Source organism: Caretta caretta, chromosome 4 (genome assembly GCF_965140235.1).
Source record: "Caretta caretta isolate rCarCar2 chromosome 4, rCarCar1.hap1, whole genome shotgun sequence".
Classification (NCBI taxonomy): domain Eukaryota; kingdom Metazoa; phylum Chordata; order Testudines; family Cheloniidae; genus Caretta; species Caretta caretta.
This window is the reverse complement of record NC_134209.1, coordinates 77,184,529-77,211,691: the sequence shown is the minus strand read 5'-3', so window position 1 is coordinate 77,211,691 and position 27,163 is coordinate 77,184,529. Positions and strand designations below refer to the sequence as shown.

Below are 27,163 nucleotides of genomic sequence, written 5' to 3'. Positions count from 1 at the left end.
CAAGCCATAAAGAAATAAAAGAGATAAACCTAATCGCGTCTTCCTAGACATTTCCTGAGCTACTTATGTATCTGGGGTTCCAAATGAGTAGTTTCTAGGTATGATCTGATGATTTTTCATACCTGGCCCAAGCTCTTACAGCATAGTTCCAGCCCTGTCTCTGCTCTCCGGGAGAACAACACAGACAGACAAATAGGGTGACCAGACAGCAAATATGAAAAGTCAGGACGGGGGTGGGGGCTAATAGGAACCTATATAAGAAAAAGACCCAAAAATTGCGACTGTCTCTATAAAATCTGGGACATCTGGTCAACCTACAGACAAAGGAGAAGTTTTTCCCCCAATTTTAAAAAGTTCTAGCCTTCCCATTGGCTCTTTTGGTCAGGTGCCCACTCCCTTCCTTTTACCTATGGACTTTTTAACCCTTTACATGTTAAGCAAGTAGAGAACAGCTACTAAGAGGGAGTTCATAACTAACTGGCTGGCTCGGTATCCATAAAAGAGAGCTACCCACCACTTAATTTATCACAAATGCTGTGTGCCCTTTCCTTTTATTATTATTTTTTTGGTTGTACACAGACTCAGAGCTTGTGAGTGGGGAAGCATTGCCTCTTAAAAGCACCCTGGGTAGTGGTTAGTTAACTCAGATTTCTGGGTGGGTGCTCAAGCCAATTCTGTTTTGTAATGTTGAAAGGAACCCTTACATATTGAACCTGGCTCTTGTTGCTGCTGATAACACCTGGCAGAAGGGTAACACATACATGACATGTAATGTAGTAGTATTTAATCATCTGTTCAAACATTAATTAAATAGTGAAGTGTAGGTATTTCCAGTATTTACCCCACTTTATTAAACCCAAAATTTTAGGAGTGCATTTAGTACTGTAGATTAATAATTGTCAGTAAAAGTCATTGCCCTTTTCTAACTTCCTGGCCTTGTTATGGTATATCGTATAGTTGCTCTTGCTGTCTTTTCGCCAATCAGCATTGTTCAACTGAGCAAGAATGCTGCTCTGAGAAATAATTCACTAGGGAGAATTTTCAGGTACAAAAATAAGGCTCTTGATGATCTAAAGTGTATACTAAAGCAAAGTGAAGGAAACATAAAAGTCACCATTGGAAAATTGCTGAAAAATAAAGTTACTGAACCAGTATTAATGTAGTATTCAGAAGCAGTTTTGTTGAAATCTTTCTTCGGTGATTACTTTCCCATGGGTCAATGACCCAGTGTCTTCATGATATACTGCACTAGAATTTTTCCCACTGCTGCTTGCTAAAGATATGTATTTCACAACAGAGGGATAAGCAAAGACATAATTATGGTCAGGTTAATTTGATTGTTACTTAAGACAATTGAGGTTCTACAGTAATTTCTGAATTGGTTTATCTAATTGCACAAGATTGGGTTAGTGAAAGCAGTGAAACTGATAAACAAAGATGCTGAAACCTGCCTAACTTGTATATACAAAATTTACTATTAATAGTTACAACTAATACAGATGTATGTGTAGTGTGCCTATTCCATGTGCTGTGTATGTGTCCAACAATTTGGAGAAAATTCCACAGGAGAGTCTTAGGAATTTTCCTCTCCTAAGATCTCAAGGTAGGGTGAGGCAGGCCTAAGAAAGCAATTTTTACCTGGATCCTGAAATGAATGGGGACCAGACAGGTTTTCAGGAGTGAGATGGCTAAAAATCCATCTCTTAGACATTTTATAGCTAGTAAAAAAAAAAAAAAAAATAGCATGAACCTGACCGAAGGAGGGCTCTGGAGCTCTTTATTTTCAAGTGTAAAATATAGGAATAGAGATAGTAACATGGCTGTAAAGATTCTTATTAGAGCTGTCAAGTGATTAAAAATATTAATCGCCATTAATCACACAATTAATCACACTGTTAAACAATAGAATATGGTTTATTTAAATATTTTTGGATGTTTTCTACATTTTCAAATATATTGATTTCAATTACAACACAGAATACAAAATGTACTGTGCTCACCTTATATTTATTTTTGATTACAAATATTTGCACTGTAAAAAACAAAAGAAATAGTATTTTTCAATTAACCTAACACAAGTACTGTAGTGCAATCTCTTTATCATGAAAGTTGAACTTACAAATGTAGAATTATGTACAAAAAGATAACTGCATTCAAAAAGAAAACATTGTAAAACTTTAGAGCCTACAAGTCCACTCAGTCCTACTTCAGCCAATCGCTCAGACAAACAAGTTTGGTTACAATTTGCAGGAGATAATGCTGCCTGCTTCTTGTTTACAATGTCACCTGAAAGTGAGAACAGGCGTTCTCACAGCACTGTTGTAGCCATCGTTGCAAGATATTTACGTGCCAGATGTGCTAAAGATTCATATGCCTCTTCATGCTTCAACCACCATTCCAGAGGACATGCGTCCATGCTGATGACAGGTTCTGCTCAATAACGATTCAAAGCAGAGTGGACCAACGCATGTTCATTTTCATCATCTGAATGAGATGCCACCAGCAGAAAGTTGATTTTTTGGTGATTCGGGTTCTGTAGTTTCCGCATCAAAGTGTTGCTCTTTTAAGACTTCTGAAAGCATGCTCCACACCTCATCCCTCTCAGATTTTGGACAGCATTTCAGAGTCTTAAACCTTGGGTCGAGTGCTGTAGCTATTTTTGGGTCGAGTGCTGTAGCTCACATTGGTACCTTCTTTGCATTTTGTCAAATCTGCTGTGAAAGTGTTCTTAAAACGAACATGTGCTGGGTCATCATCTGAGACTGCTATAAGATTAAATATATGCAGAATGTGGGTAAAACAGAACAGGAGACATACAGTTCTCCCCCAGGAGATCAGACACAAATTTAATTATCGCATTATTTTTTTAACAAGTGTCATCAGCATGGAAGCATGTCCTCTGGAATGGTGGCCGAAACAGGAAGGAGCATACTATTGTTTAGCATATCTGGTGGGTAAATACCTTGCAACACTGGCTACAACAGTGCTGTGAGAACGCGTGTTCTCACTTTCAGGTGACATTGTAAGTAAGTAAGTAGGCAGCATTATCTCCCATAAATATAAACAAACTTGTTTGTCTTTGCAATTGACTGAACAAGAAGTAGAACTGAGTGGACTTGTAGGCTCTAAAGTTTTACATTGTTTTGTTTTTTGATACAGTTATGTAACAAAAAAAATCTACATTTGTAAGTTATACTTTCACAGTAAAGAGATTGCACTACAGTACTTGTATGACGTGAATTGAAAAATGCATAGACTATCAGTTCTTCATCAGTTGAGACTGAGCCGATCAGAACACGTCTTCCAATCTTCTCTCGCTCTGGCCATCCTTCGCAATGCTTGTCCATATCTCTTTGTTAGGAAATCATCCCACCTCTTTGGAGGCCGACCACGTGGCCGTTTCTGTTCTTGCAGATACCACTTGGATATAGCTGCAGTCCATCTGTTGTCGCTGAGTCGGGCCACATGTCCTGCCCACCGCATTTTGCTGAGCCTGCTTTCAACAACAGCATCTCGCACTCCAGACTGCTGCCTAATTATTTCGTTGGGGATAAGATCACTAAGCGAAATGCCCAAAAATGTTCGTTCCATCACCCTCTGTGTGACAGACAGGTGATGTTCTTCAGTCTTTGTCAGCGACCATGTTTCGCTGCCATATAACATCCCTGGAAGCACGGTCGAGTTAAAAAGATTCGCATGAGTTGTTTTGCTGATCTTTCCTTGGAGGATCTCCTTGATATCATTGATGTCTCCTTGATGCGCACCATCCAGCTTTTTTTCTGCATGACAGTTTGTCTTTCTGATTGTGGCACATGTTGACTTCCTGGCCCAAATAAACGTATTTATCAACCTCTTGGATCTGCTCTGCTTCAAGAGTTATTTGGGTTCTTGGCAGAATATCTGATCTCATATATTTTGTTTTCGACCGGTTCATTTTTAATCCGACTTAACTACTTTTCGTGTTCAGTACTTTAAGCATTCTCTCAAGCTGGGCTGTATTTTTGGCTATCAGTACTATATCATCTGTGAACCTGAGATGGTTTAGCCGCTCGCCATTGATATTAATCCCGCCTTTCAAGTCTGCTCATCAAAAAACCAATTCAAGACAGGCAGTGAATAATTTTGGTGAAACTGTATCTCTTTGTTTCACACCTTTCTCGATGGAGATTTGGAGGGGAGTATTGAACAGCGATATGTCCATTCTGCATCCAGAGTTCGCTTCCTTTAGTAATGTGATATATTTCGCGCTGATGCCCTGTTCTGAAACAGCTTCAAGAATGGCGTTAGTCTCTATGCTGTCGAATGCCTTCTTGTATTCCATGAAAGTAATGCACAAAGGGAACTTGTACTCCCTTGAACGCTCTAGTTGGTTTAGAGTGAAGATGTGATCTATCGTGGTGTAATTCCTTTGAAAGTCGGCCTGCTCTCTAGGTTGCTGTTCATTCAGGTTTCGCGACAGTCAATTTGTTATTATTTTAGTGAACAACTCAGATATGTGAAAGCAGGCAGATGGGGCGATAGTTCTTTAGATTTTCTCGATCGCCTTTCTTGTGCAGCAAGATGGTATTGGACTCTTTCCAACTGGACAGTATCTTCTAGATTTCCAGGTCATGGCTGAACCTTTGGGTGAGAGCTTTCCAAATTTCCTGACCTCCCGCCTTAAGCACTTCTGCTGTTAGACCGTCCTTGCCTGGAGCCTTCCCCTCTTTCATTTGATGGACTGCGTGATGGACTTTGCTGATGAGAACTGGGAGTATGTATTCATCAGTTTGTTGAAGTGATGGCACTGGGACGTCTATACGGGATGCAAACAGCTGGGTATAAAAATCCCTGCAGATTGCCTCCATCTCTGTTTGATCAGTTACTGATTCTCCGTCCCTGTTCTTCAAAGCTGATAATGATGACCTGTACAACGCCAGTTCCCGTTTGCATTTTTTGAGACTTTTATGATCTTCAGCAGCCTTTAGGAGCTTTTCAGTTCAAAATTTCTCAAAATCTTCCTTCAACTTCATTCGTATGAGCTTGCAGAAAAGGGAGTACTCAAGCCTGTCGCTGCCATTTCTTTTCATTTTCCTCCTCTTCTCCAATAAAGTCTTTGTATTTTCAGAGATTCTTCCACTAGCTCTTGGTCTTTCACGCTCAGCTGATTTCACACACCATTTCAGTCTCTTACTGAGGTTCTCATAATCATCGTCGCAATTGTCCAGGAGTCTCCAATCTTCCCTAGAAATGTTTTCCTTCAGGATTGTCTCGTTGAAAGCTACCAGTTGGTGCCTTCTGTTCACCATACTATTTCTTTATCATTTTTACAGTGCAAATATTTGTAATAAAAAATAATATAAAATGAGCACTGTACACTTTGTATTCTGTGTTGTAATAGAAATCAATATATTTGAAAATGTAAAAAAATCCAAAAATATTTAATAAATTTCAACTGGTATTCTATTGTTTAACAGTGCGATTAATCATGATTTAATTTTTTAATCACGTTATTATTTTTTGAGTTAATCGCGTGAGTTAACTGAGATTAATCGACAGCCCTAATTCCTATAAAACAAAAGCTAAACAGGTGTCAAGAATACAGATGAGGATGTAACCTTGTGTATTCATGAATGATTTTTTTAAAATCAGGTCAAAATCAGGAACCACAGTTCTTTCATAACTTTGCAGGTAATAACTAACTTCTCCATTTGGACTAAGTATGAATAATGTAACACTGTTCCTAAACAGCTAAGAGATAATTCCTGACTGACATGTCAGCGTTTGGGTCCAAAAAGAGAATTTTCTGCACTGAAATGATATTGTAAAAACACTGTGAGAGATAACATGACAGAGTCCAAGTTCTAATGAAATGCCTGTCAAATGATCATGTGCTATGTGTTTATATGGACAATTAGATTTCAGTATGTTAGTGTAATAGGTTAACTGCAACCTAATCTGTTCCAAAGGGATCACAGCAGAATCAAGAGAATACCCATAAAAACACAAATAAGCCAATACAGCTGGCAAGACAGAATGTATAATATATTCAACATTTCACCCCAAGAGTACCAAAATATGGAACTTTACTCTGTTTGTTAGTTGCACAGACATCTAATTGTTCTCAGTCAGATTGTTCCAGGGGATTAATAGATGGAAGCCTGCTTTAGCCGCACTGTTCTCACGTCACACAGAAAAGCTTCCTTATTGTCAGGAGTCCATTAGAGCTACATTCCCAGGGAGCCGAAGGGAGTGGGAGATGACCGGTGTAAAGACAAGGGTTTTGTGCTTATGGCTTGGCCTTCCAAGACAGGTGGTGATCCTTGAGTTCTCGAAATAGCACCTCCTTGCTCCATAGGGGCAAAACCTTCCCTGAATATCTGAGAATCTAGCAGTTCCACCTCCCATAGATTTTTCCTATGGTGCTGTGATCTGGCCATAGAGTGACTATACAAAACAAATAAATACCATATTTTTAGGAAGAGAGCAGAAAATGATGAGAAACCTACAGTAAGCAGAGAATGAAAGAATAAAAAAAATAGAAGAAATGGGGAAAGACTACAGAACAGTGAGAAGTCAATAACGTTTGAAGTACACATTTGGTTAGAAACAGCAGTTTGAAATATATTGTGTTGAAAATTGAATAGAACCATAATATGCAATTGATATTGTTCACATTAGAGAGAAAAAAGGAGCTGAAAAAGTACCTACAGTGCAAGTGCTGGGCCACTTCTTAAAGTGAAACATCTTTGTCTTTGTAAAAAGCATCAATCAATATTCATGCGATATGTGAGTGTCAGAGTGGCTGACACCTTTAAATGAAGTAGGTCCAGCTCCCCTCTGCCAGGACAAGTACTCCTATTTGGCCAGTTAAGAGGACAGAGCAGCACCTGGGAGCTATAAAGGATCAAGGAGAGACTTAGTGAGAGGGAGCCCCAGTGAGTCAGAATAGACTGGTTCAGTCAAGAAGGGAAGATAAGAGCTTCCAGAGACCAGAGAACTGGATGAGTCACAGAAGGAAGCAGAAAGTGGTTCCTGGAAGAAGGCTGAAGGCAGGAAAGAAAGCAGCAAGAAGGGTTTGCTGCTTGGTGTTCCCAAGCCAGAGAACATGGGTTGGAGGGCTGAAGAGGGCACAGGGATTTGCATGATAACTCTAAACTGGACAGCTGGAGCCAAGAGCTGGAGAGGATTGAAGGCAGGGGAGCAGTAGAGGAGCTTACTTACTGGTATCTCCAGGGCCAAAGAGCTGAACCCAGAGGAACCATGAAAGGATCAGGGAGATTGAGGGATAATCCTAGCAGAGAGGCTGTGGGGGTTCCTGCTGGGAAGAGTGGGGTTGCACTCCAGTTGGAAGGGCTGGGGTGGCTGAGGACTGACTGAGATTATTGGTACGTTGGAGAGCATCAGTGTGTGGTACATGGGGCATCAAGGGATGAGATGTCTTGAGTTTTAATGACTGCTTGTGCTGGGGTGATAAATGGACTATATAGCTGGGACTTTTGTTATGGACTATTTGGACTAACATGTTGTAGTACACCAGCCCTAAGGAGAGATAGTATTGAGCCAAGAAACCCTGAAGTGAAGTTATTGGGCTGCATGAGGGTGAAACTGAGGCAGACATGCCTGTCCTGCTGCAGCCTGTTGCAGGAGGGCACCTCAATGGGCCTGCCCAGAGACAGTGAATTAGAACAGCTCCCCCAACCCCCCCGCTCCAATCTGAAAATACCAAAGGCCGTTTTGTAGTTGGTCTGTTAAAGAAAGCCCTTTTAAAATGTATTTCAGATGTTTTGTCTTTGTTTATATCCACAAACCAGCACCATAATCTGGTTTATGACATCCCAATCATTTTCACAGAATCCAGCTGTAATATTGCAATACTGTCTACTGAGTTCATCATAAGCGGTGTTGAGAAAGAATGCAGTACACTTACATACATGCTCAACTTCACGCACATTGGCCATCCCACTGAAGTCACTTACGGACTCTTGGAACATTCCATTGGTGTCACTGGGACTACGGATGTTATTATTAAGCACATGTGTAAGTATATGCAGAAGTAGGGCCATTATGGTAACATTTCCAGAGTAGACAGCCAAGCCACAGAAAGGACTCAAAGTTTCAAACCAAAGCAAAATGTTGTATGATAATATAATAATCCAGCAAGCATATTTCAGTAGTTTAAGCATAGCCTTAGAATATAAAAGTTGCATTGAAACCCATGATAAAAATCTCAACAGGTCAACTCAATCCTTTAGCCTGCCAAAAGGTAAGTTTAGTCAGCAAGAGGGTCTTTCAAAGGAGATTTTCAAAACCATGGTCTTACCTTTTACAACGGACACTGCATATCCTAGGCTTTTATATTGTGCACAAATTTGCATAGGTGGTTACATTTCAGTGGTGGCAGTATATATTTAGAATTTGTGGAGTGCTCTAAAAGAGTATTTCATCTGGAAACATAAAGTATCTATTATCATTCTAATAAATTTTACCTTTCATTGGCTCTTGTGTAGTATCATCCCTTGGAACAACCACTGTTAGAGGATCGTTGGCACCTTTGTTAGAGGAACCCATGCAGCACAGATTAACAATTTCCCGTTGTTGATCCAGTAATGATTTTTTATGGGCTAAGTAGTGCCACCTTGCTCTTAGTTAGCATTTGGCAGACAAGGATGGTGGATTCAGCTTTCAAACTTCCCACTGTCCCTTCTGCCAATAACAGAAAACTCTTTGGTGCTTTGATACCAGTGATTCCTGTAGATTAGCAATTACTGGATGGCAGCTGTCCTACAGGATGTTCCAAGAGCCCACAAATGAGAATAAATCCAAATAGCTCACTGTCTTGGCCGAGAGTACGGAGGAGGATGCTTACTATGTTTGAACTGGCAGATGTGTACTAGATAGCAGCACAAAGCTTGCCAAACAGTTCAGAGCTCTCTGAAATGTAGAGAAGTAGTGTTTTCATTTTTTGTCAGTGAGATCAGAAGCTAGGGAGTTCATGGCCACCATTGCCAATAATGTATGTGATAAATGTTTTGATTCAAGTTGTCCTCTTGTTCTCGCCCCAGACAGCTGTATTGCATTTGGAACATTTTTTTACATTAGTATGCACAGTCAACCACTGTTAGAGAGCTTATTCCCTCACTCTCCCATTCCCTGGTCCTTCTCAACAATACCCGAAGTCCAAAGGTGCAAACAATTTGATGTTTATTGGGGTGAACTTCCAGCAAGCTTAAATCCAAGTTCCTTTTTCCTTATTTTCGAATCCCAACTTACTTCCTGTTTGCCCCAATTTATATAGTAATATTCTTAGCTATACCTTAACTAATCATTCTACTGAAATTTACCTAACCAATCCTAACATATTGTAACACGATTAGCTAACCAATTATATCCCACCACCTTAATTAGTTTACACCCAGCAAAATTAATTATACAGCAGACAGAAACAATCACATAACCAGACAGAGACCATGCAAATAAACAATAGCAGAGTGGGAACTATAATGACAAAACAATACAGAAGTGAGGATTTCACAACTACATCTATAAAGACATAAGGGTTTCCCAGCTGTGTCTATTGATAAGTGAGTTCTTACCAGACAGAAAATTATCAAACTAAATTTCCTTTTACATCTTCTAGGCTCTTCCCTTTCTCTGGAGGTGATAGATCGGATCACCTTCAAAACAGCCCCATATTGACTAGTTCGGAATGTGAGGATGTGACCGTACGCTTCCCAGCTTATGGCTGCCTCTGCAGCTTAACCAAAGGCATTGGCCTAAGAACAGGGCCTCAGACTGTCACAGTGAGAGAAGGCCCTTACAGAGATTCTTTCTTGTATACCTCTATTACCAGCTAAATGATAAACATATACCTACATTCTTAAAGTATAGGCCTTTTTACAGGCAGGCCTGAATATCTATATCCTAACAACCCCCAAGAAGAAAGCCAAGGAATGTGTGGGCCCCTTACTGAATGAGGGAGGCAAACTAGTGACAGAGGATGTGGAAAAAGCTAATGTACTCAATGCTTTTTTTGCCTCTGTTTTCACTAACAAGGTCAGCTCCCAGACTGCTACGCTGGGCATCACAAAATGGGGAAGAGATGGCCAGCCCTCTGTGGAGATAGAGGTGGTTAGGGACTATTTAGAAAAGCTGACACTGACTGAGGGGACTTCATCCAGCTTTTCTTGGCCTGAGTACAGGTGGCAACAACAGAGACTTTGAAGGCAGAGGAAGCAGAGATGGGGAAATATGAGACTCCTACAGCCACAGTAGCACCTGTGAACATTTTTTGGGTGGAGGGGGGGTTCTTTGCATATGGACTAAACACTTCTTTAATCACAGATGAGTAAAAGCTGTGAAATTCATTTCCAAATCCAGATTTGAGCTTCCCCAAGGTTTAGGAGTGCTTGGATCAGAAATTTTTGGCTTAGGCATCTTTCTTTATAACTTGAATGTATTGCCAGGTTTGAATTTCCTTTTATTTTTCAAAATACCAAAACCCTTGGTTTACATGTGCTAATAAATTGCCAACTGCCATTTCTATAAACTGAAATTTGGCCTTTGTATATTTTTTGTGTGGCTCGCAGCTAAATCAACATTGTCAGGGATGATTAAGCAGTGAACAGAGATGAGCTGAACACCATCTTCATTCTCCTTTCAATTTGGAGACAGAATTTTAACAAAATGTGTTCTATAGCTCCTACCATTACATGACTTAAGTTGGTCTCAATGTTTCCAACAAGAAGTAAATGCTTTTGGGTCCTACACAGGGTCATGCAAAGGAAGTCTATCATACTAATTTATTTTCTAGCACATTTTTGAAAGTGAGTCTGACAGGCATATTCTACCAACATTGTCTGGCTTTTGTAAGGTTCTGTAGTACTGGCAGAGTAAAAACAAAACAACTCCCTGTCACAGGGTTGATACACCCCATCACCCCACAGGGGCAGGAGAGAGGTGCGCCACAGCCCTGCGATCGAGTTTGAAAGGGTGGCATGGCTCAGGGGCCTCAATCCTTAGTGCGGCCCTTGATAGCAGGGCTGTGCGGCCTATTGGCCCAATGGCCAGAGTCAATACTATAGCCCCCACTGTTAGGGAAGTGTGGCCCAATGGCCAGAGTCAGTACTACTGATGAGCTGGGCCACCACCCGGGTGTGGGTGGTGGCCAGGATAGGGGGACCCAGGCCCGCCCTCTCCACCAGGTTCTGACCCAGGGCCCTGTAGCTGACAGGTTTGCCCCCTATCAGCTCAGTGAGGGTCCGACCAAAAGACGCCAAGCTTTGGTCAGGTTCTGTCACTGTTTCCCTACAAAACCTCCCTGGGTCACTTCCTACCCAAGTCTCTGGAGTCCTCCATCTCTGGGATTCTCCAGGCTCTTCTCTCTCCACGACGTCCCGTGCCAGTGTGTTGAGGTCCATCTCTGACAGGCTGGCCTCCGTGTCTTGGGGTAAAGGCAGACTGAGCCGCTCTGCTGGCTTTTAAATCCTGCTTCCAGCTGGAGCATGCCCAGCGGAGCAGGGGGAGGGGGCTCGTGGCCTCCTCGGCTAAGAGAGAAGGGTTAACCTCTGCTATGCCAGTGTGGGGCTGATAGACCCTGTCACACTCCCCGCAAACCTCTGAGCTTTTCTGTAACAAATGGCTGGCAGAAACAAACAGGAGTAAGTGGTATCAGCTTGCTAGTGTGAGTACTTAAACTTAGATAAAACTCAGGTTGATGTCTTAAAATTAGCCAATGAATTAATTGATCACTATTAAATTTACTGTTAAATTCAGAGACACACAGATTCAATGATCCCCGGTCTGAAGCAAAAGCATGCAATAAAAATCAACAATCGTTTCAAGATCAGATACAAAAGCCACCTCAAAGACTGAAGTTGCTTTTGAGCAGAAAATTGGCTGGTTTGCAGAACTTGAAGGTAGTTTTTAAAGTTCTTGGAAATCAGTCATCACTGAGCCAGCTGCCAACAGACTGGTGTCAAAGCAATGTATTTTCATTTGAAGATACTTTGCCATGTTTGGGGATTAAGCTAAAGAGCTAGGTTTACTGTCTAGCCCAAAGTGGCTCACAAGGCATACAATAAAGCATATGGGGCAAATCCTCTTCTCTGTACACATACTGAGTAAGCAGATTATGTGTTGGGGAGGTCTGCAGGTGTTAGAGCAAGGAGGTAATCTTCCTCCTCACACCGCAAAGTCATAGTGGTGCTGCCCCTCCTGAAAATGGATAATTTTGGATCCCACTCAGTGTTGTGTCAAGGGTGTTCAAGACTTGGTTCAAAGACTCAAATCCAGCCCTCTTGGCTGTATAAAACCCTGCACTCACCACTAAGTACTTTTAAAAAGGGACTTTCCTAGGCTTCATTAATTAGCGCATCCTAGTCTATCAGCACTGCTTCTGATTTCTCTATAGAAATAACTGTGGTTATTTTATAATTTATATTTTATATTTTTTATTATATATTATTATTTTTATTTTATTATTTTATAATATTATTTTTATATTTTATATTATAATTTATTTTAAATATATTTTATATTTAATAATTTAATCAAGGGTTGGTGCTGGCATGGAAGAAGGCACACATATATGAATTGGAAAGAAGGGGGTGGGAGGTGCAATCATGATATGTTGGCAGACCAGAGCACTTCAATTTCAATCCACATAATGAATAATGAAATGAGTAAATAATGAATGAGTTGATTTTCAATTTTCTAGCCACCATGACAACCATAGGCCTATCTCTGGCGGTTATTGGTTCAACTCATACACTTGGCCATGCTTTGGACCTGCTTTTTGAATTCAGGTTGAAGGTTAAGCAACTGGACCTTAAACCTGTGTTATGGACTGACCATTTTCTTCTGTATTTAGGGATTGAGGCTCATCTCTCCTGTGCCGAGGAACCCATTTTGAAAAGTTCCAACAAGAGACTGCTGAATTGGAATTAATTTGCAAACTGGATACAATTAACTTGGGCTTGAATAAAGTGGGAGTGGATGTGTCATTACACAAAGTAAAACTATTTCCCCATGTTTATTTCCCCCCGCCCCCCACTGCTCCTCACACGTTCTTGTCAACTGCTGGAAATGGGCCACCTTGATTATCACTACAAAAGATTTCCCCCGCCCCCTGCTGGAAATAGCTCACCTTACCTGATCACTCTTGTTACAGTCTGTATGGTAACACCCATGTTTTATGTTCTCTGTATATATAAAATCTCCCCACTGTATTTTCCACTACATGCATCCGATGAAGTGAGCTGTAGCTCACGAAAGCTTATTCTCAAATAAATTTGTTAGTCTCTAAGGTGCCACAAGTACTCCTTTTCTTTTTAAAGAGATCTAAGAGAGTCTCATTCCCCTAACAGAACATTAACTGCCTTGATTGTTTGGTAAGACTTTGTAATTCCCATAGAACAACCCTGGTTTACAAATGTTGAGAGAGGGAATGTGGGTAGAGCATTGGAGGCAGAAGTCTCATGCCAAGGCTGATCGATTGCAGCATAAAGAGTTTTTAAAACTCTCATACTGTGGCTGAGCAAGAGGCAAATAAACATTCCTCCTGCTGTGAGGAAATTTCTTGTTATTTTTGCAGATGCAATTGATTAGATTAGGAATGAGCTGTCTGCTCCCATGATGGCAGTGTGTTCTTGAGGGGAAAAAAAGCCATTGAGGTATTGAGATAATTTTGTCCAAGAACCAATTCTTTGGATCTGTGTGCTTGGCTACTGAAGGCCAGTGGGGAGGTATTGGGTCTTTTTCTTGTGGACACTATCCACACCTCTTTCAGGGTATGTTTACACTGCAGGTTGGAATGTGACTCCAAGCCCAGGTAGAAATACACATGCTAACTCTGCTCAAACTAGCATGCTAAAAATAGCAGTGCGGCTGTGGTAGCATGGGCTAACCACCCAAGTAGAAGTCCACCCGACCACCTATGCCTGTGATGCAACGTTCACACTGCTATTTTAGTGTGCTAACTCAAGCAGAACCAGCAAGTGTCTGTCTATCTGGGCTTGGAGACACACTCCCAGCTGCATTGTAGACATATCCTTAAGAGGATGGTGGTCTATTGCTTTAGTGTGGCTTTTGTTCAAGAAGTCATGGCTTGACACTGACAGTGTAGCTAATTGTCAACCAGTACCACATCTTTCCTTCCTGGGTAAGATTGTGGAGAAGGTTGTGGTGTGGCAACTTTCAGTGTCTAGATGCTTCTGATATCCCTGATGCTTGTCAGTCTGGGTCCATAGGCCTGGCTTTGGCACTGAGATTGCATTTATCAGGTTGGTCAACGATCTCTTCCTGGTGATAAAGATCAAGTGTCCAAGCTGATGTTCATAGATTAATCAGCTGCCTTCAATACAGTTGATCATGAGGTGGTGTTGGCTTACCTGTGAGCAGTGGGATAAGACAAGCCTGGTCTTAAGTGGCTTTGTTCTTTTCTGTTGGAGAGATCTTAACAGGTAGTTGTGGACAATCATACCTCTTCCCAAAGAGCTCTCAAGTATGGGGTGCCTCTGGGAGCCATTTTGTTACCCCCTCCTGTTCAAAGTGTATATGAAGCCATTGGGAGGGTTGGTAAGGAGCCACGGGTGTGGCGCTTCCCACAGGTGGATGACAGCCGACTGTATGTCTCTATCTTGTCTGACTTGGACAATACAGTTTTGCACCTCAGCCAGCGTCTAGCTGAAACTAGAGAATAGTTGAGAACAAGCTGGTTGAAACTCAACACAGACAAGACCGGTAGGTGAATGGTGATGGAAGGTTGTGGGGAAGCAGCTGGAGGTGATGGTAGAGATAATATCAGTCTTATTATTTAAAAGACAAGTGTGTTCTACTTGGGGCCACACTTTAAAACCATTCAGAGACTGAAGCTGATGCAAAATATAGTGGCTCACTTACTGAGTGAGTCATCTTGCTTGGAACATGTGACACCAGCACTCCAGGATCTCCACTGGCTGCCGATTGGTCTCTGGATGAGTTTAAAGTGTTGGTCATTACCCATAAAGTCCTAACTGCCCTGGGAACAGCCTACCTGAGGAATTGCCTCTCTCCCACTGCCACAGGTATGGTCAGCAGGGGCACTTGAGTTGGATCCCTGTCATTATAAAAGAGGGGGCAGATGGTAGGGCATGAGGGCTCAGGGTTTCTGGAACTTGCTCCTCCACTGGTATGGAATAGCATGAATTTGGTGACCTTCAAGGAATGCTGCCAAATACATCTGTTTCACAGGGTTTTGGAGAGGGCTGAGTGTATGCCCCTGGCATGATGGAGTGGGAAAGAGCTATTTTGTAGGTGGCTGACTAGCCAAATTTCTGTCTCATTGATTGTTTAAAGCTGCTGGTGGTATGTTATAGTATTAAGTGAGTGCTAGGGTGCCCAGAGTCTTTTACAGGCTTTTTAAAAACTATTTAAATCATAATAAATGAATAAAGGCAGGAGTGCTAAGAAACGCGATCATAAATGCAGCTTGAGGTCAAATTGTGCAGAGCTTAGCATGTGATGGCAAGGAGATTAAATTTTATACAGAAGGTGAGGGTACACCAGTGAAAGGATTTAAGAGGTGAGTGACATGATCAGTGTATTGGGCAGGTGTGATTATTCTTATAGTGGCATTTAGGACAGATCATTGATAACAACAGGAACAGCTCTGGAGAAATCATTGTTACTGTCTGCTGATAGCAAATTTTTGTTGTTGTTGTTTTTTGCGAGTACTACATATGCAGTCGGTATCTTTAAAAAGATCTCAGGCTAATTTAAAGTAATATTGAGATTCTTGAAGAACATCTCATTCAGGTAATAATAACAATTTAAAATAAATAAAATTTAGTCCTATATTACTTGATAGTGTCATTTTTAATTTAATCATCCTTTCGTGAGCTGAGGTCTCATGCTGTGGTTTTTTGTTTTTTTGTTTCTTAGTTTTGGTCAGGATATATGTCTATCTCAAATTCCCTGTTCTCTTGTAGTAAAAGAGAATGATTTACTCTTTAACTAAGCACTGTTTAGCTGAAAAATAAAACATAAAAACACATAAGAACATAAGAACGGCAATAGTGGGTCAGACCAAATGTCCATCTAGCCCAGTATCCTGTCTTTCGACAGTGGCCAATGCCAGGTGCCCCAGAGGGAATGAACAGAACAGGTAATCATCAAGTGATCCGTCCCTTGTTGCCCATTCCCAGCTTCTGGCAAATGGGCTAGGGACACCATCCCTGCCCGTCCTGGCTAATAGCCATTGATGGACCTATCCTCCATGAACTTACTGAGTTCTTTTTTGAACCCTGTTATAGTCTTGTCCTTCACAACATCCTCTGGCAAGGAGAGCCACAAGTTGTGCATTGTGTAAAGAAATACTACTTTTGTTTTGTTTTAAACCTGCTGCCTATTCATTTAATTTGGTGACCCTAGTTCTTGTGTTATGAGAAGGAGTAAATAACACGTCCTTATTTACTTTCTCCACACTAGTCATGATTTTATAGACCTCTATCATATTCCCCCTTAGTTGTCTCTTTTCCAAGCTGAAAAGTCCAAGTCTTATTAATCTCTCCTCATATGGCAGTCATTCCATACCCCTGCTTATGTTTGTTGCCCTTTTCTGAACCTTTTCCAATTCCAATATATCTTTTTTGAGATGGGGCGACCACATCTGCATTCAGTATTCAAGATGTGGGCATACCAGGGATTTATATAGTGGCAATATGATAGTTTCTGTCTTATTATCTATCCCTTTCTTAATGATTCCCAACATTCTGTTCGCTTTTTAGACTGCCGCTGCACATTGACTGGATGTTTTCAGAGAACAATCCACAATGACTCCAAGATCTCTTTCTTGAGTGGTAGCAGGTAATTTAGATTCCATCATTTTATATGTATAGGTGGGATTATGTTTTCCAATGTGCACTACTTCGCATTTATCAACACTGAATTTCATCTGCCATTTTGTTGTCCAGTCACCCAGGTACATGATGGTATACCCTAATATGCAGCTCTAAAAAATCCAACACAGTATAGTGCATGTGTTCTTGGTATCTTGAAATTGTTTTAAAATACTGTCTGCTATTGCTTTGTGTGAACTCCTTGGATAAAACCTGACAGAGATATACATTTTCCATATATTCCATATTTTTGTTAGTAGGGTTGTCCTGGGGAAATAAACTTTAAAGAGACACTCACATGAAAAAACGCAGGCTTTTTTCCTGTCCTTGGTCCTGAAGGGTCTAGGAGACATACAGAAAAAAGAGTATTGTGGTAGAGAAGAATTGAAATGCCAAAGTTGAATCTAGACTTCAACCCTTTCAAAGTTTGGGAAGTATGGATCTCTTTTTATCAATATAAACACATAGGTTTAATCAGCACCGTATCTACGTGCCACTGAGGTTCTAGATCAGCCCATTATAAAATTAAGGAGCAGTCACAAATTGTGCATCAAGATATTGCTTCTGATTCCTAACTCTACGAAGTTGGAGGATGTTTTGATCCAAAGTATGGGTTCAGGGTTATATGTAATTATAATTAAGGATAGGTAAACTATCAAGTTGTGCACTGTGGTCATGGAAATCTGACATGAAAGAAAAAAATAATAGTTCAAATAAATAAGTAAAATACTCTGGAGCATGTGTGAAATATTGTACATATTATGGGATTTATTTTATGACCGAGAGCTCCTGAGACTTGCTAACAATCCATCACAATTTGTTTGTCACTCTCCAAATGTCCTACTTCCTGCTGGAGAAGTACTAAGTAGTATCATAATTAGAATTACAACAAGAGGACATTAAAAAAATATAGGCTTAGTTGTGCAATTTGCACAGAGTCCTGCAGAGAGTCGAGTGAGTGGGGAGGTGGGGGAAGAGACAAGAGATCCTTGGCTTCCTAAAGCAATGTAAGCTGGCTTGTGCTTTTCCTGTAACTCGAGAGAAGCCCATCTAGCTTCTCTGTAAGTGAAGTGAAGGATTAGATGAGACCAAATTTGCATGTAGACTGTTGTTTTGAAGTCTTTCTCTAATGCGTTGTACTGTTTGATAATAAACCTACTTGTTTTAAGAAAGCAGTTCTTCAGTATATGATTAGTCAGATGCTTGTAAAAGGAAGAAATGCAGCTCCAGTTGGACTTGAGAAGTAATAAGTTGTTGGTATAGATGGTGTGGTGGTGTACCAGATTCCAGTCTCAGAGTCGCGAGTTGCGAAATTCCACCCTCAGCCATCAAAGGACGTAAAGTCTAATATCTGAGAGGGTGCACTCAGGGAGACCAGAAAGGAGACAGAGGTACCATCAGCCCTATAATTATGACGTTACATCATAATAGGTGTTTATATGAATAATGATATTTTGTAAATAAAAAGGAGAATAAATGTAATTAAGCTGTAATAGTTAAATAAAAAGCACAATTCCCTCCATGACACTTCTGAGTATGTGAGGAAAGCAACAAGGGTTAGCTATAGAAAGGAAGGGTGCGAATGGTAGAGATTATAGTATTTCTCCAGATAGATGCCAAATATGTAGAACAAGGCCTGATACTTTCAAAGCATAAAGCTGAAATTCGAGCTGCATGTATTTCTTTATTAAACATGGTAAATCAACCCTACCTGATTAAACAAAACACTACTAACATAATTAGTCACTTTAATATAGGAAAATTGGTTTAATCACATGAGTTTCAGCAGCCAAAAATCTGGCTTTGGTAACTGTTATAATGCATAGTTACAAATTTCATGGCAATTGATAAACCATTCTGCATATGAACAGGAGGGATCTCATTCATTGGGGTCTCTGAAATGTAGACCTTATGAATGAGAAACCTTACAACCACATTCCATGTCTAGAAAACTTAAAAAATAGCTAAGATATTTTTATTAGAATAAGCATCTTAACTAAGAATGTGGTAATTACCAAACGCGTGCTGCGTAAAAAAAGATAAAAGTGACTTTTTGCCTAGAAAGATAACACTAGTTGTAGTTTCAGGTAAGCACCTGCAGAGTACTTAGTGAATTTAACAGCTGGAGATCTAGCACACATTTCTCTTCTTTGAGTCTTTAATCCTTTCTTCCTGATCACCGACTATGGCATAATGTAGTATGGTCTTGCTCCAACAACTTATTCTCAGGCTTTCAGATTCAATTTAAACTTTAGGGTCAACATTTATAAAAAGAAACAAGAGAACCACTCAGTTCAACATGTCTGAGCTGGGACAACTGATCTTCTTTTCTCCCCTTCTCCCTTCCACAAAAGCTGTAAGCATAATACCATTTCCTTTAACTTCCTAAGTAAGTCCATCTTTTTGCAGCATATCACTACAGACCATTAACAATGGGATACTCTCAAGTAATTAGCTAATATGAAATAATTCCATGTCCTTGAAGATTAACTCCTATGAGATCATCCTAGACAACTAAACTATCACCTATACAAGATCCCAGATATTCCATGGTATGCCAGACCTACATTCTGGCCAAAGTTCCTTAAAACCTTAGCAGTCACTTCAGCAGTGTAAAGGTAGAATATCTTCCCAAATGCATGGAATGTGTGAAAGTCATATATGCTGATTTGTTGATCTAATTGATATAAAAGTACATGATGTTACTATTATAGTTTTGCAAATATATATATAATTAACAATGTTAGACACACTGTGTTAAGTAATAAACATGAAAATATTAGCCTATATAATAAATCTACAGAACACTTTTAACTAAAATATTAAATTACGGTCAGGCTACTGAGTGCAATTCAAGAGAAAATATATAATTGAAAACATTTTTAAAAAATAAAACAGAACACCCATCTAGAAAAACTTCAAGCTGTGGAAAATAAGACAAGGTCACATAAACAGTTTTGACACCAACATTACCACTCAGCTTATACTTATGCTCAGGCATGTGAGTAGTTTTAATCATTAGTAAGTGAAAACTATGTATCCTAGAGTTAGGAAAAAATTTACAAAAACCTTCTAACTTACTTTACTGACATTTCCAAACAAATCCATTACTCAGAAAAAGAATTATGGGTGAAGGAGAAGGACCTAAAAAGAAGTTACAATGGAACTCTTACTGCCACCTTAGCTGCGGTAGAGTCACCCCTTGGGTGCAATATAGGAGTGTATGTATTTATTCGTCAAAATGGCTGTAAATTCTCCAGGCTCCTGTCACACAATTTCAGTATGCAGTGGGCTCCCATCAGAGTGAAAAAACAACATGGTGTTATACACTAAACACAGAGAGAAGAACCTGAAGAACACAAATATATTGCTAGCACAATTTTTCACCCCTGTTCAGAAAGTGACTTGCCAGATTGACAGGCAACATGGTAACAGCAGATGGCTGAATACTTCCTCGAAAGAAGCCAAGGAGAAGGCCTGAAAGATAATCCTAAAAAAACCCCAAACAAACAAATAAAGCCTCATAGTGCATCTCTCTACAGTTGCCCAAGAACAGATCTCTGTATTTAACAAAAAATTATTATACCTCACAGCCCAACATCCTGATCTGCAATGAATGAGGAAGTTATTTCACGTACAATGCCAATATACAAGGAAGATGGATGTGTCACTTAAAAATCCTATCAAATAAACTACCAAGAACAACATTATCTGACCCCGAGGGTGCTGTTGATTCTGCTACATAGAACAGCAAGTATGATCTCAACTCCAAATCAATCAGTGAGATTTATGATAGGCATAAGAGGTAGTCATCAAAAAAATGCACTAAGCACCTGTGGCATCAACAATGAAGACCTTATATAAAAAGAACCCCAGAAATGAGAGAGATTTATTTTAGTTCAGTGCTATAATAGAGGAAAGTATCCGAAAATGAGTAATGCTAAAGCTTCCTGACAATCTAGAATAGCAACAAAAACTGTCAAGAATGTATCATCATGCTGTTCCCACCCGTTATGTTCGCCATAATGATCATGAACAGCTCTTTTAACATTCCTTAGTCCAGAAGAAGGCCTGAGTAGGCTGGATTTCTACATTATCATTTTACGGATGACTAGATTTTTATGTGCTGTAACATCCAATGGAGAAGCACTGGGAACTCTTCCAGGAACTATTCCCATGCTTCATTAGTTTTAATGCTACCTTCAGCTACATAGACAGACAATGCTTGCTTGTGAAAAATTCTTATTCTCTATGCTCAAATGAAGAAACTCTTAGATCTTTGAGCATTTGTATTCTGTTCCAACAGTACATCCTGTTTCTCAGTTGAAACAGACATTTGTGACGGCCTCTGGAGTCCAACAAGGCTGGTTGTAGCATTCAAATGTTTAATATACGTCATTTATATAATTGGAAAGTGGCAATGAAACTACCAGATGTAAAGACAGATTTACAGCCAGTAATATCAGTGATTAAATAGACAGCATTATCATTGTCACTTTTATTGGAAGCACAGTTGTGATAACAAAATCAGTCAGACTTTCATGAAGAAACATCCAAGTTTGGGTTTTGATTGTCTAGTAGGAGTATATGCACATTAGGAGGATAACCAACGAAGCCTCAACAACAAAATACCCACCTAGGATTTTTGCATTTTAGTAGAGCTCTGTTAATTAATAAAAACAGTCTTGAAACTAAGGTGGACAACAAAACGTAAAAGCCATCTGTAGTGGCTGATCATCAAATTTCCCACATGACCTGTAGGGACCAATTTAAAACCGAGAATGCAATTCAATCCAATATGCATTCAAACACCGGCCTCTCTGCTAAACTTGTCAAAGACATCAGTTACTTTAAGTTGTCATGATATTTTTGTGTTGTGGACATTGATCTGCTAGCAGCTAGAGTGAGACCACAAATTCATTTCACGTAGGCCATCAGAAGGTCACCAGTATTCCTGGACTGTATCTGAATCTGTTATCTGGCAGTGAAGAGCTCTATAATCTCAATACCAATCCTTTGGAGTCTTCTAGTCTCCCCTAAACAATTTTCTGAGGAATTTTATTTTTTAAGCTAACCTATGACCTATTGCTTTAATGACCCCAAAAGACACAGCTCTTATTTTACCACAATCTGTTTTATTTATTTTGGTTTTCACTACTATATACCAAGAGCCTACTCACCTACACAATATTCACAGTGAAAGGCTGAGTTCTGCAAGCCTTTTATCCTGATGAAAATGCATGGCGCCATCATTTACCTTAGTTACCAGTGTGTTGGTGATGATTTGTTTAACCACTATGGTTGCTATTTTAGGCTTGGGGAACTGTAGGAGGAACTGATAGCAAAACCTATATTTAGGTTATAGGAGTTTCTTTGAGAAGATCATGCCCTTCTGCCCTTCTGCAGCAGGCCTTTGATATATGGCAAGGGGAATCCTCTTAGGAGACAGAATTGCCTTTTCTTTATCCAATGATTTGTCCAAGATATAAAGTGTTAAAAATTGCCACTTGGTTTCTTTTGTATGGGTTAGTTAGGGAGATGTTGGCAGGATGCCAAAATCACAGACCATTCTCAGGTTTAGCTGCCCCCAGAGCAGCAGCAGAAGCAGCCTACACTGGCCTGGGAACACCAGCAAGTGGCCAGAGCATAGGTGAGGGGGAAGAAAGGGGTCAAAGAGTCAGAACGGGCTGCCCACCACTGTAAACCTCTGGACCCTACATGTGGCTTAGAGGTCCATTTATCACCCCCTTACACAGGGTCCCCGCAAGAGGCAGGAGCTCCCAACTCCTGTGTGGGAGGGTCAGAGAGAGACAGATGGGGGCTGGGTTTTCCCAGCCACATCCTGGACTCAGCAATCCATCCCCTCTCCGGGAAAACAAGACTTTTCCTGCAACTGTCCAATGTTGTTGTTTTTTACAGGGGGCTATTACATTTGCATATGATAAAAAAAAATAAAAACAATCTTCAAAGGAGTTGCACACACACAGAGAGAAAGTTAGGTTAAAAGAATGATATTCAGGTTGCCATGAGTATTTGTCATGGGTTGCCATAATGTGGCATTTCCTATCTTTCAAGGTCTTGACTTTGCAAATGAAATAACATTCTTTTAACGGTGTGTGTTAGGATTGCCAACTTTGTGATATTTAAAACCAGACACTCCGGCAGGAGTGCCGGAACCTCCCCCACCCTCCTCTTCCCCACGAGGCCTCGCATGTTCTCCCCAAGGCCCCATCCCTTGCTCTCTCCCCTTCTGCCCCTTCCCCCATCGCTGGTTTTCCTCCCTCCTCCACCGGGTGCCTGGGTCGGGAGGGACTCGCCTCCGGAACTGGGGCTGGGAGCTGCAGCTGCCAGATGCAGGTAGAAGGCGGCCCTGGCTGAGTAGGGGCTGGTGCAGGTCCTCCTCCACCCACAGTAACCAGATGTTGGGTGTTCGGTAGTAGCACTGTCAAGTCCCCTTTTGACTAGACTTTCCAGTTGAAAACTGGGCACCTGGTCACCCGTGTGTCTGTGTGCGTGCAGGACTGGATTAATCTTTTGTGGGCCCTGGTGCCCGGACTGTGGCTTCGCCCCCTGCTCCACCCACGCTCTGCCCCAAGGCCCTCTCCGCTCGGTCTCTTCTCCTGTGTCTCTTAACTCCATGATTTTTAGTGTCTAGCAGAGTAAAGAACTTAAGCTCCCAGACTCATCTTTTGAAAGTGTTGTGAAGGTTTCCTTTGAGGATGAGGAATGGTAGGTCAGATGTGGAGTCATCACTTTGTGAAAGGTGTTCACCCACAGATGTTGGGGTATTTGTCTTTTATCATTTTCCTAGGTGCATTCATTTGAGAGCATAGTGATTCATTATGCTGCTAGACACTAAAATCATGGACTGACCAGAGACACTGGATTTATGGTTTATTACAACAACCTGTAGCCCACTAACCCCCTCTTTTTGTTCTGGGACTGCAGAGGTGTTAACCGGCCACTTTACACTTCCACCTTGCATTGTGCTGTGATGCTGGGAGTATCTTTCCCAGACTTGAAGAAGAGCTCTGGGTAAGCTGGTCTCTCTCACCAGCAGATGGTCCAATAAAAGATATTACCTCACGCACTTGTCTCTCTAAGGCTCTCTTGTCTACACTGCCACTTTACAGCGCTGAAATGTTCTTGCTCAGGGGTGTGAAAAAACACCCCCCCTGAGCGATGCAAGTTTCAGTGCTGTAAAGTGGCAATGTAGACAGTGCACCAGTGCTGAGAGCTACTTCCCTTGTGGGGATGTTTGTTCTACAGCTCGCTCTCTCCAAGCGCTGGTGCTGCGACTATTTTTGATGGGGTTTTTTTACACGATTTCTTTAGGAAGTGTTAACAGGTTTACAAATCCTTGCCATGTAAATGCCAGAAATAAAAACAGTAGTTTTTGAGCTTTTGTTTGAAAAGACATTATACAGTAAGCTAGTCTTCTAGCTGTTTGTTTTAAGCACATCTCCTTAAAAGGGCATCACCCATGAGTAGGCTTAGGAGGCATTGGGCCTCAGAGACTTCTCTCTGAATCACATTTTCCTCTCTTGTTTCCTCTGTGCTCCCAGGGGTTAGTAATTTATTGCTAGCATATGCCAGCTATAATATGTCAATATATATAATATAGCCAATGAATGTCTAATCCCCGCACTGACTCAGCGCCTTTAGGGCAGGTCTACACTACAATCTTAAATTGACCTATGTTAAGTTGACTTACAGCTACTGCAGTAATTACTGTAGTGGCTGATGCCCACACTACCCTCCTTTTTGTTGGTGGTGTGCATCCTCATGATCAGTGCTTTCACTGACTGAAGAGGGGCAGTGAGGGGTGGGGTGGGGGTGGGAAAGGGGGGAAAGCACTGGCTCTCAGCTCTGTGTAGCTTGCCACTGGGAGCCCAGCTGCTCCCGGAGCTTTTTGCCTCCCCACTCTCAGGCGGGAGCAGGGGGGGGAAGCTGACCGGGTCTTCTCGCCCCCAGTGGGAAGAGCTGCACCCCGAGTCCAGTCAGCTGCTGTGCTCCTGGCAGAAAGTGGGGAGCCAGGATGCTGGAGGGCAGCCTAGCTTGGAAAAGAGATTCAGCAGCAGCCCAGCTGGGGAGCTGGAGCTGGCTTTCTTGTCAATTTTGCAGCTTCACCAGAGCCATGAAATTGACAACACAGTCAACAGCCGAGGTAAGGAACACAGTGTCTACACAAACACTACATCACCCTGTGACAGGTGTCGGTCCTCTGAGCCCCTAGGGGCGATGGAGAGCTATGGTCTCCATGGCAGGCCTCAACCACACCTTCCGGGCGTTGGGGAATTAGCGGGGAAGGTGTGCCAGCCGGAGTCAGTAGCGCGCCCCTCAGGCAGGGGAGCGACGGCAAGAGTCAGTAGCGCGCCCCTCAGGCAGGGGAGCGCTGGGGTAGGAGAACGCAGGCCCACCCAACTCCACTGCGTTCCAGCCCAGGGCCCTGGCAGTGGCGGGAGGCGAAAGTCCCGCCGCTGGATCAGCGGGGCCGTCCGTGACCGCTGACCAAACACACCCACCCCACGGTGTAGTTCAGCCCCTGGGCTACTTCCTACCCGGTCTCAGGCGGGTCGCTCCGGTCCCGCCATGTCCTCCGGGTATTCCGCTGCGGGCCACTCCCGCTCCCCCTCGGTATCGGACTCATGCTGGCCCGGGCTGCCGTCAGGCCCCTCCAGGTCCTCTGGGTATTCAGTGGCTGGCAGCCCTGGTTGCCACAGGCCTTCTTCCCGGTCAGGCTCCTCCTTGACCAGGGCTTCGCCTGGGTCAGCAGCAGGATCACGAGGGGGCAGCCTGTGTCTGTCTCCCTCCCTGGTGCTCTCTTCACTGGGCAGAGGGCCCCGCCCTTTGTACTTCCTGTCCCACCCTTCCGGGGATTGGCGGAAGCTTGGCCTGGCCCCACCCACTCAGGCTGCAAGGGTGGCTCTTTACCCTCTGGTTCGGAGGGGAGCCACCCTGGCTCCCTACATACCCCCCCCCTCAAATCCAGCTCCCGCTCTTCGGAGCTGGCATCCTCACTTTCTCTGAGGCGGGATAGGAAATCCGCATTGGCGTTGTCTTGTCCCGCCCGATGGTGAATCGTGAAGGCATAGGGCTGCAGAGCGAGATACCATCGCATCAGCCTGGCATTATTGTCCTTCATCGTATTAAGCCACTTCAGGGGTGCGTGGTCCGTAACCAGTATGAAGGGGGCCCCGAGGAGGTAGTAGCGGAGAGCATCGACTGCCCACTTAACAGCTAGGGCCTCTTTCTCCACGACGGAATAGTTCCATTCTCTGGGGAACAGCTTTCAACTGTGGTAAACAATCAGGTGTTCCTCCCCATCCACCTCCTGCGAGAGGACCGCCCCAAGCCCAACGCCTGAGGCATCTGTCTGGACAATAAAGTCACGATGAAAGTCAGGGCTGAAGAGTATTGGATCGCTACACAGCCGGTCTTTGATAGTTTGAAAGGCTTCTCGCACTCGTTGGACCAATGCACCCGGCAGGGACTGTCCCTGGTCAAGAGCTCCGTTAGCGGGGCCGTAATGCTTGCGAAGTGGGGTACAAACTGTCGGTAATAACCAGCTAAGCCCAAAAATTGACGTACTTGCCTCTTCGTGGTCGGCACCGGACATTCCTGGAGTGCTTGGACCTTCCCGATGAGGGGGCGGACCTGTCCTCGGCCCAAGGTGTACCCCAGGTAAGTGGTTTCCTCCCGCCCGATTCAGCATTATTTTGGGTTGGCCATCAGCCCGGCTGCGCGGAGGTCCCAGAGGACTGCTGCTACTTGGTTAAGATGTTCCTCCCAGTTATTGCCATAGATGACCACATCATCCAGGTAGGCCCCTGCGTATTTCGTGTGTGGTTGCAACACCTGGTCCATCAAATGCTGGAAGGTTGCCGGGGCCCCATGTAGGCCGAAAGGCATCCGGGTGAAATGGTATAACCCTGAAGGGGTGGCAAACGCGGTCTTCTCCTTGGACCTGGGATCCAAGGGGATCTGCCAGTACCCTTTGGTGAGATCTAAAGTGGTGATATAACAGGCCTCCCCGAACCGGTCGAGGAGCTCATCGACGTGGGGCATCGGATAGGCGTCAAATTTTGAGATGGCGTTGACCCTCCGGAAGTCAATGCAAAACCGCCGGCTCACATCGGGCTTCGGTACGAGGACGACGGGGCTCAGCCACTCGCTCTGGGAGGGCTCAATAACACCCAGCTCCAACATCGCCTGGACTCCCTCCTCTACGGCCTCCTGCATTTGCCTAGGCAATGGCCAGGTTGTCTCTCGGACCACCACCCCGGGTTCCATCTGGATCACATGGT

The 27,163-nt window shown here is 42.6% G+C and overlaps 1 pseudogene; it reads right to left on the bottom strand.

Moving 5' to 3' along the window:
• Window positions 1–3,270: 3,270 nt before the first annotated feature.
• LOC142071972 (uncharacterized) lies at window positions 3,271–26,001 on the bottom strand (annotated as a pseudogene).
• Between the last annotated feature and the right edge of the window lie 1,162 nt (window positions 26,002–27,163).